At 37.2% G+C, this 9,030-nt stretch overlaps 1 non-coding gene across 1 annotated transcript; it reads left to right on the top strand.

Moving 5' to 3' along the window:
• The first annotated feature begins 566 nt into the window (after positions 1–566).
• Positions 567–640, top strand: Trnan-guu (transfer RNA asparagine (anticodon GUU)). Its single transcript has one exon. It is a non-coding gene; the product is annotated as a tRNA-Asn (tRNA).
• Positions 641–9,030: the final 8,390 nt, after the last annotated feature.

Genomic DNA, 9,030 nt, shown 5'->3' with positions numbered 1-9,030 from the left:
AAACAACAGTTTATGTGATAGAATTACGCGTAGATACGCGATTCTACGCTTTATAATTGTTCATAACAGATTATTACCTACTACTAGCAACTTAGCATAAACAAAACGATAGTGGAAACAAGTTCTGAAATCAGTAAAAAAGCAGCTGGCCTCTGACGACCTTTACCTTAAATCAGTTGCAAAGTCTATGGCATCTCTCCATCTCGGAAAAAGTGAGTGCGATTGCACAACATTACACACACGCGCACTAAGAACCCCCCCCCCTTCCCAAACATCAGCTTAATTAAAATCAAATTGCTGCAGTTAGGGTTTTGATAATTGCTATTAATAATCGATCAACCCTTGGCAACCGTGCTTGTGTTTGGAAAAACAAACTGCGCTCTGTGCTAAGCAAAGTTTTTGGCAATACCGATGAGTCATTTCCGAACGTACGGGATTCCGTTGTAGATAGATCATGTTCCGATGTTTTGATTTCAATGACAGGAATTCTTCATTCTGCCTCCTTAGCGAATTACGAATTAAAGTTGTTAGACTCAACAAGGGCAACCACATCAGCAGCAGCAAGAGCCTTCGTGGCGCAATCGGTTAGCGCGTTCGGCTGTTAACCGAAAGGTTGGTGGTTCAAGTCCACCCGGGGGCGGGAAGTCTTTTTTTACCTCCACGACTAGACAGTTTTCTTTCAATAAGTCTTGACATTTTAAGTAAATCATTGAGATGTGGTATATGAAATATTTTATGCCTATTGTATTGTAAGAAAATTGCATATACCTATTTTAGTTAATTGTGAGAATTTTGATATCACCTATTAGTTATTTTCGCGCGTCTTAGCAGAATTTACGTTGTAGCTATAATAGAATTATCTCAAGGTAGTAATGAATAGAATTTTTTCCTAATATTCTCGTTAAATGTGTTACTCAAATGATTGTTATCCATATTGATAAAGATCGTAGCTGTCGAAGCAAGGCTGACTGAATCGTTAGACAGCAGAAGCATTTCATCGAAAAAACTCAGCAATGCTACGGAATTAATCAGAATGACATCTGTTGTAATACAATCACTAGCGTGGTCAAACATAAGCAAAAGCTGAAGTACTTATCACAAAAATACCAGCTGATTAGGTTGAAAACACCGGACTTCCGGGTGCAGTTGGATTTCAAATCAAAGTTGAAATTGAACTAGAAATCAAACTTGGTCAAGTCCAATACTTGACATTAGAATTGAAGCTAATGTTGAAATTCAAGCAGAAAATTCTAAGCGAAATCGGACATAAATAGGATATACATTGGGCTTGAGATAAAATTTAGAAATTTACTTGAAATTGGAATTCAAATTGTATCTGAAATTGGACTCAGAGTAATCAGAGTTTAAAGTTAATTTAAAATCTACAATAAATTAGACAATATTTGTCTATATTTCACCGAAAAAATCAAGTAATACTCAAATTATAGTTGTAAATTAGACTTCAAATTGGGCTAAAAATTGGACGTAAAATTGAACTTAACTTTGGCCATTATATTAGAATTGAATTTGGACTAATGTGAACTTGAAGTTTTGGTTCGAACTGCATATGGACACGAAAATTTAACTTGAAATTAGGATTGACCTTTTTCATCTTATTCTCTCACACGTTTTTACCTCTTTTCTGTTTCTTTTTTGTTCCATTTTTCTCCTTCTCCGAACCGTTTTATTGGTTTCCGTCACACTTTTGTTCTTTTTGCCTCCGTTTTCGCTCTTTTTCTATCATTTTTTTTGTACTGCGTTTCTAGTTTCATGGTTTCGTTTTTCTTCGTTTCACATCTCATTTTTTCTTATTTCCTGTGTCCTGTGTTTACACTAGGGTTTTTTCTTCTTTGCTACTCATTATCCCCTTTCCGTATTTTCTCTTCCTTTTCTCATCCGTTTTTCGTCATTTTTTAACTCTTTTCATCTTCTTACCTTCCCAATTTTCGTCTTCGTCTGTTTCGATGTCTCATTTTTCTTTCTTTTCTTTTGTTTATTGTGCTTTTTGCTCCCTCTTGCGCTTCGGTTTTCCTTTTTAATCTCCCATCTATTGTGTTTTTCTCTCCCGTTCAACCTTTTTTTTTGATCCATTTTCCCTGTTTTCTGTCCCATTTTCTTGTTTCGTGTCTCATCTTTCTCCTTTTATATCTTGTTCAACCTTCTTTTCCCATTTTCCTCGATTATATTTTACTTTTCCTCTTTTTTATCATATTCTATTTTTCTTTTCCATTTCTCCCGTTTTAATTTTTCTCTCCCACCGTGTTCCTTTTTTCTGTTCTCGTGTCTTCATCCATCCATCCATCCAGCCATCCAGCCATCCAGCCATCCATCCATCCATCCATCCATCCATCCATCCATCCATCCATCCATCCATCCATCCATCCATCCATCCAGCCATCCAGCGTACAATTTTCAGGTCCGATTTTCCTTTTTTCCTGTATCAACTTTGTTTTTTTCTGTCCCGTTTCAGCTTGTTTTTCTGTCCTCCTTTTCTACCCTGGTTTCGTTTTCGTCTGTGCCGTTCTTTCTTCTATTATGTCCTGCTTTTCCTCCTTTTCTTATACATTACAGTTTTCTTTTTCGCTCTATCTAGTTTTTATTTTTCTCTCGATTTCTTTTTCTGTCCCTTGCCTGTTTTGTTCTCGTTTCTCCATTCTTATGCTCCCGTATATTCTCATTTTCTTTTCCTCCTTTTATATTCTGTTTTTGTTTCTTTGCTGACCAGTTTATCTTTATTTTTCTTCTTTTCTGTTCGGTTTCCCATTTTTTCTGTCCACTTTCCTCTGCTTTTCCCTCGCATTCCCTCATTTTTTCTTCCGTTTTCTTTTTTCCACTTTTTAATGCTTTCTTTCAGTTTTTTTTATTCATGCCAGCTCTTATTTTTCTCTTTAACGTTTTTACTAGTTTTTTATTCCGTTTTTGAAATTTCTGTCCTACACCCTTTTCTTTTTTTTTCTTCTTCTGCCTTATTTTCCCTTTAGTGCTCCTTATTACAGTGAAGGTGGGAAACGTGCTTCACTGTTGCGCGGCCTGGGTCATTTGATAATGATAATATGTTGGGGAATGTCGTCGTGGTAAAATAAACCAGAAGTCCAGAAGTAAACTGAAATGAACTGAAATGTGTTAAGAAATGTTTTATCTAATACTATGCCAAAACCAAAAGCATGGGCATTTTTATGTTAAAAGTTTTGTTAAACATTTTAATTAATTTTAGCGTAGCAACTAACTTCCAACTTACATAAACTGGAACATGAAATGGCGTCAAAACTAGTAAGATTCGATTTTCCAATTATGAAGAAAGCTTTTCCCGGCAGGTAATTGAAAGCGCATTGCACGTCCTTCTGTCTGCCTGCCTGCATCGCAAAATTGGATACGAGAAGCACGTTTTGCATGAATGCAAATCGGAAAATAAACGTGAGTCAGAAACCGGGAGTTGAACACTTCTTTTCCGATAATTTAACCAATTAAATCGGGTCGTGAGAGAAGTCAATGAGCTTAGAATTTCCTTTACTGCAAGATAACTCTTCCACACCGACAAACGCTGCACGCTCGGAACGCAGACAGTTTTGTTCCAGTGACAGACAACCGATGGTTATTTTTGCGCAAAACCGTCATTCGTCTTCGTTATTACTTCTCGTCTGACAAAACAAGTCAGTCTTCCACGTCCACGTTCTTCCCACGAGGATAGCCACGTCTATTAGCACGCCAACGCCACCAACTGCAAAATGTGTGTTGTTCCCCGGAAACCCACCATCGCCGGTACTCTGAACCTGCCGCCGCCGCCGGAGGGCTTCTCGACTGCGATTCAATCGTTTGTCTTAACTTGGATTAGCAACCATGTTCAAATTCCAGTCAAGCTGCCACCACCGCCGTCATTCGACTGAATGCCAACGCACCAGCACACAAATCAAGATCCTGCGGAGGAAACTGTCTACGGAAGCCAACTGACTTCAACCTTCCATTGGAGAGACTAAACCTAGTAGCTTTCTTGCGGGCTCAGAAGGTGAGGGAGTAAGCAAAGCAGGCACCAGGCTTGATACGTTTCCTTAAGCGAGCTGTGAAGTGCGACTCTAATAGAGACGAGCATCACTCTGGAATGCCCCCCAGTCGACTAATTAAAATTGATTGCCGTCATAATTAATTCTAATTAAGTTGTACCGACTAATCGGAGAGGGGGAGGTGATTTTTTATCCTGGCTCCACCACTTCACTCCGGCTCGAGGGCCACAAGGGCAATCAACAGGCACTCGAAGCCTGGGACAATGCAATAATGGTGTGGAGTTTTCGGGCGAATTAAAACAAACGCTAATTGAGGAAGGCGTCAGCCGGGGCGAATCATTTCAGATCTGCGGAGATGAACATTACTGCTTAATGTGGTGTGAATTGAGCAGCTATGGAAATCTAGCTGGAAAGAAAAGAAGTTGGGAATGTATTCTGTTTGATCGGGCAACTGAAAAATCGCAAATCATTGACAGACACGCATTCACGCGGTTTCAAAAGCTTGCATTCTGTTCAGCCGAATCGAATTAAATGCAGTTCGGGTTTTTTGCTTTCTTCGGAGTGTGCCAAGATTTATGCGACGTTTTTCATTTTGCTAGCTTCCGTTAAGATATTTGCCGGAATGCAAGTTTTCTTCGCTTTGGAAACGTGATGCTCCAATTTATTTAATGATCTGCTACACCAGCGTGGGGCAGTGGTCCATGGGACGCACCGGGAGGTAGATTGGTGGCGATTTGGATACTCCATAATGCTGGCTCGGCACTATTCATGTGGAACAAATTGCAAAAATCTGTTCATAAATTATGGTCCATCGGAACGCGCGATGATACTGGAAACCAGCACGCTGCGGATGGCTATGGCCATCCGGGAGATACGCTCGCATAACTGGTTTGACATTCAATGCGAAGTGGTTAAATTAGTGGGACGGTTGACGTTATTTTTTTGTGGCGTCAAGTGGCTAGGATGCGAGTGAAAAAATCGACATTCTTGATTGATTATCCAATTTGTCGCTTTAATTTTTTTCCGCGACTCTATTGTTTTACTGGGATAGGGAACATATTTTAAGCAGTTTAAGCGGATCACTGAATTTTCTACTTAATTATTGGTGATGTAGTCAACCCATCATCAGTGGAGTATCAGTTTCTCGTTAACTTTAGCTCTTCAAACTATTACGATACCAATGAAAGTTGCTACTATCAAGCTATACAGTAAGATTTTTTATATTAAACATTGAGGCGTTGAAACTAATTTCAATACATAGGGTAATGCCGTTATCGTCGGGCCACTGTTATGGTCGGGCCACCACGATTTTTTCAGTTTTAGTAACTCGTGATACGTATGTACAAGCAATGTAAAACTTCTTACTGTGACAGCTAACTTTTCACAATATTGTGAGTTTCGATCGTGTATTCAAAACACGCGTACTGAATTCACTGATTGAATCAATACAAAAAAAGTTTTGCAGGTGCAGTTAACTTTTCTTCAAGAAATGATTCATGAAATACAATTATCGGGATAAATATTGAAAATTTATTAAGTGTGTTGTGGCAATTCGAAGGCTATTGAAAAATCCCGTCCAGTTAGGTATTTGGGTAGGGTAAGGGGGTAAATGGCACAAAAGCGCTTATTGTAAAGGTCGGGCCACTTGTGTAGTCATGGTTGGGCCACAGTAATTTTAAGCATAGAAGCGCAATTTTCGCTAGAGAACGTTAGTCGCGGGAAATGTGATGAAATAAAGCAAAATTAGTATAATAAAAACCTAGATTGTTGTTGATTTTTCATTGCAGTAGTACACTTCGGGAAACGCGATTGTAGTAATATTGATTTTACAAGATCACCAAAAATTTCGCAAAGATGTTATTGAAAATAGGATATTTATACTTATAAGGGCCGTTGCTCACGAAATTCATTCTTTTGATGTCTCTACATAGAATTTCAATACGTATTTCTTAGATTAAGAGCGGTGGTCCAACCTGTACAACGTGGCCTGAGAATGACAACATTTTTTGTCTTCACGTAAATGTCTATAACTTAATTATTTTTTAAGCAATCAGTTCGAGATTTTCCAGAAATATAGCTTATTGTTAGACCGTTCCAACGATCTATTTAGATTTTAAAAATTCTTTTTGAAACGGAAGTTATGGGCGAATGTCAAAAAGTCGGCCCAACCACGACGACATTCCCCTACTCAATAGATTTTGATATATTTGCATCAATCGAATGGATTTTTTTTTCTAAACAATACACGCTTCCACTTTTCAATAAAACAGCGCACCTTCGATGTGCGCAGTTTATTCAATCGGTAACGTTGGACAGCAACGATACCACCATGACAAGTACGTGGACCCACCGGATGTTTTAGTTCCTGCGACTTCTGGTTCTACTAACGGTCGTGAAGTTTAAAGTACTGCAACAAACGGACCAACGGAGTCCTACGTTAACCAAGTGGTCGTGTCTTATGCACAACTCCGCTGATTATTTTTCCTGTTTTTAGTCCTAACTTTCCTCATGTTTTACACTCATTTCTTGCTATTTTATTCTTCGGTTTCCATATTTTCTGCATTTTTTAACTTTTTTTGGGTCTAGTTTTCACCTTTTTCTAACCCTTTTCATATAGTTTTTTTTCCAAATCCAGGCACTTTTTTTGTATTTGTCATTTTTTTCCCTTTTCCTTTCCGGTTTTCCGTTTGTATATTCCGTTTATTATCTTTTTCTCTTCTATAAAACGAAAAAACTTGTTTAGTTTTTTAGTCCGTTTTTCTTGAGTGTATTTCATTTCTTCTTTTTCTGTCATAGTTTCTCGTTTTTTGACCCATTTTTCTCCTTTACATCCTGTTTGACCTCTTGTTGCCTGCTTCCCTCATTTTACGCTATCGGGCTTCTTTTATCTCTCTAACTATTATTTCTCTCATTATTTTTCTCCCCGCTGTTTCCTCTTTATCTGTGCCTCTTATCTTCTTTTCCTGTCCCGTTTTTCGCCGTTTTACTGAGTCCTTATTTTTACCTTGTTTTTTGCAATTTTCATTTTTGCGGTCACAGTTTTTGTCTTTGTCGTTTTTCAACTCCTTTTCTATCGCGTTTTTCATTTCATCGGTTCCGCCCAAGTAATTTAAAGTACTGCTATAAATGCTTTACTGACCAAAATTGGCCATAAAAACCGCAATAAGAGTGCAATAAAACTCATATTTTTGCTTCACTTACTATTTCTAGCATTTCCTCCTTTTCAGGCACATGCAGTTTTCCTTTCCATTTTATCCGTTTTGTTTTCCGTTTTCATTTGTTCGTCCCATTTATTTCTGTTTCTTTTTCCTTTTTTCTGTTCTCGTTTCTTCATTTTCCTGCTCCCGAAATTTCTCTTTCTGCATATCCCATTTTTTCTTGTTTTTTTTGTCTCGTTTTTCTCCCTTTTTATCCATTTTATCCTTATTTCCTTATAATTTTTTCCTTATTTTTCTTATTTTCTCTTCTGTTTATTTTTTTTTAGTTAAGTCTCCTAGATATTCGCTTCGTTTTCCCTCTTTTCTTTTGTTAGTTTTTTTTTCATGCCAGCGCCTTTTCTCTCGCGTTTTTCCTCTTTTCTATTTCTATCTTGTTTGTCCAGCTTTTGTTACGTTTTCCTTCGTGCTCTTTTTCGTTTTTATCTCCTTTTGTCTTATTTTTCCTTTTTTGTTTCTTTTCCTGGACAGCAGCAGGAGACGGACTACCTCTAGATCCATCGGTAATCCAGCTATCAATGTGCTAAGAAAATTTGCTTCCATTTTCATAAGAAACTGTTTGCTCTACGATGTTTGGTTCATGTTTTATGAATTAGAAAAATATTCAGGAAAACTGAAATATTTCAAAAACTTTCCTTGTGACAGAACATAATATTCAGATTTCTATTTAGAGCTTTACACCACTTTACACCATTCTACACGTTTTTTCTTTCGTTCTTGTTTTTTTTACATGTCAGTTTATATTATTTTTTCTTTTCTCGTTTTTTTCTGTTTCTGTCAGGAGCATGGACTAGCTCTAACGGTGAATATGCAAGAAAAATTTACTTGTATTTTCATAAGAAACTGTACGTTGTACGATTTATGAGAAATGAATTTTTGAATCAAGGAAATGCAGGTTTTCGATCACAACGCAGACAAAAACAAAAATCAACAAAAATTGTAATCATGACTTTTTATCATTAAAAGATTATCATTTTCAACAAATCGTTTGAACAAGGTTGGAGTGTTTGGAAGCAGACGTATATGTTCCCAGTTTATAAAACAGGCGACCGTTGGAACGTAATTACGGGATATATCCCGTACAAAAAATTATATATCATCAGCCCAGCACGGTCTTATGCCTGGCCGTTCCGGTTGTACGAATTTATAAGAATTTATTTCGACCTGTATTTCGCAAATAGAGAATAAGAAGCAGGATGATGCAGTTTACACGGATTAAAAGCGGATTTTGAGCAAAATATTGAATTATCGATTGAATAGAAAGGCGCAAAACATCCGTTTTCGATTTTTTATAGCCAAATGGTTTCAATCATCTAAAAAGAGCCCCCTTCCGAGACATTCAATTTGTTGCATTTCTTCTGGTATATTTTCATTCAAATAGATAATCGTACTTTTAGACAAAGACTTTTTGTATTGGGTTATCGTCCAGCGCCAATGACGAAACTGGTCGTTATCATCCCTGATCATCGTTATAGGATTGAACGGTGGCAAATACAAACATTTGGAAGTGGAATTTGGAAAACATGACTTCGGGAGTTCCTCAAGGAAACAAACCGAGTCCTTTCACAAATTGTACGAAAATTTAAAAAAAAACTTCATAGTGTGCCTTCGACAACAACACTACAGGATGATTAAAAAAACAGGTAAACATTATTGTAATTAACATTTTTATAGGAAGAAGCTTCAAGCCAGGATCGAAAAGTTGACCGAAAAAACTTTTAAAATTTATCTTGTTTGCCGTCTGCAACCTATAGACGAACCACCTTTTTCATACAATTGTTTTCCTGCTGATTTTAAATAAATCAATTAAATAAACT

The sequence above is a fragment of the Sabethes cyaneus genome, chromosome 3 (genome assembly GCF_943734655.1).
Source record: "Sabethes cyaneus chromosome 3, idSabCyanKW18_F2, whole genome shotgun sequence".
Taxonomy (NCBI): domain Eukaryota; kingdom Metazoa; phylum Arthropoda; class Insecta; order Diptera; family Culicidae; genus Sabethes; species Sabethes cyaneus.
Note: the sequence above shows the minus strand (reverse complement) of the source record. Positions and strands in the feature narration are given on the sequence as shown.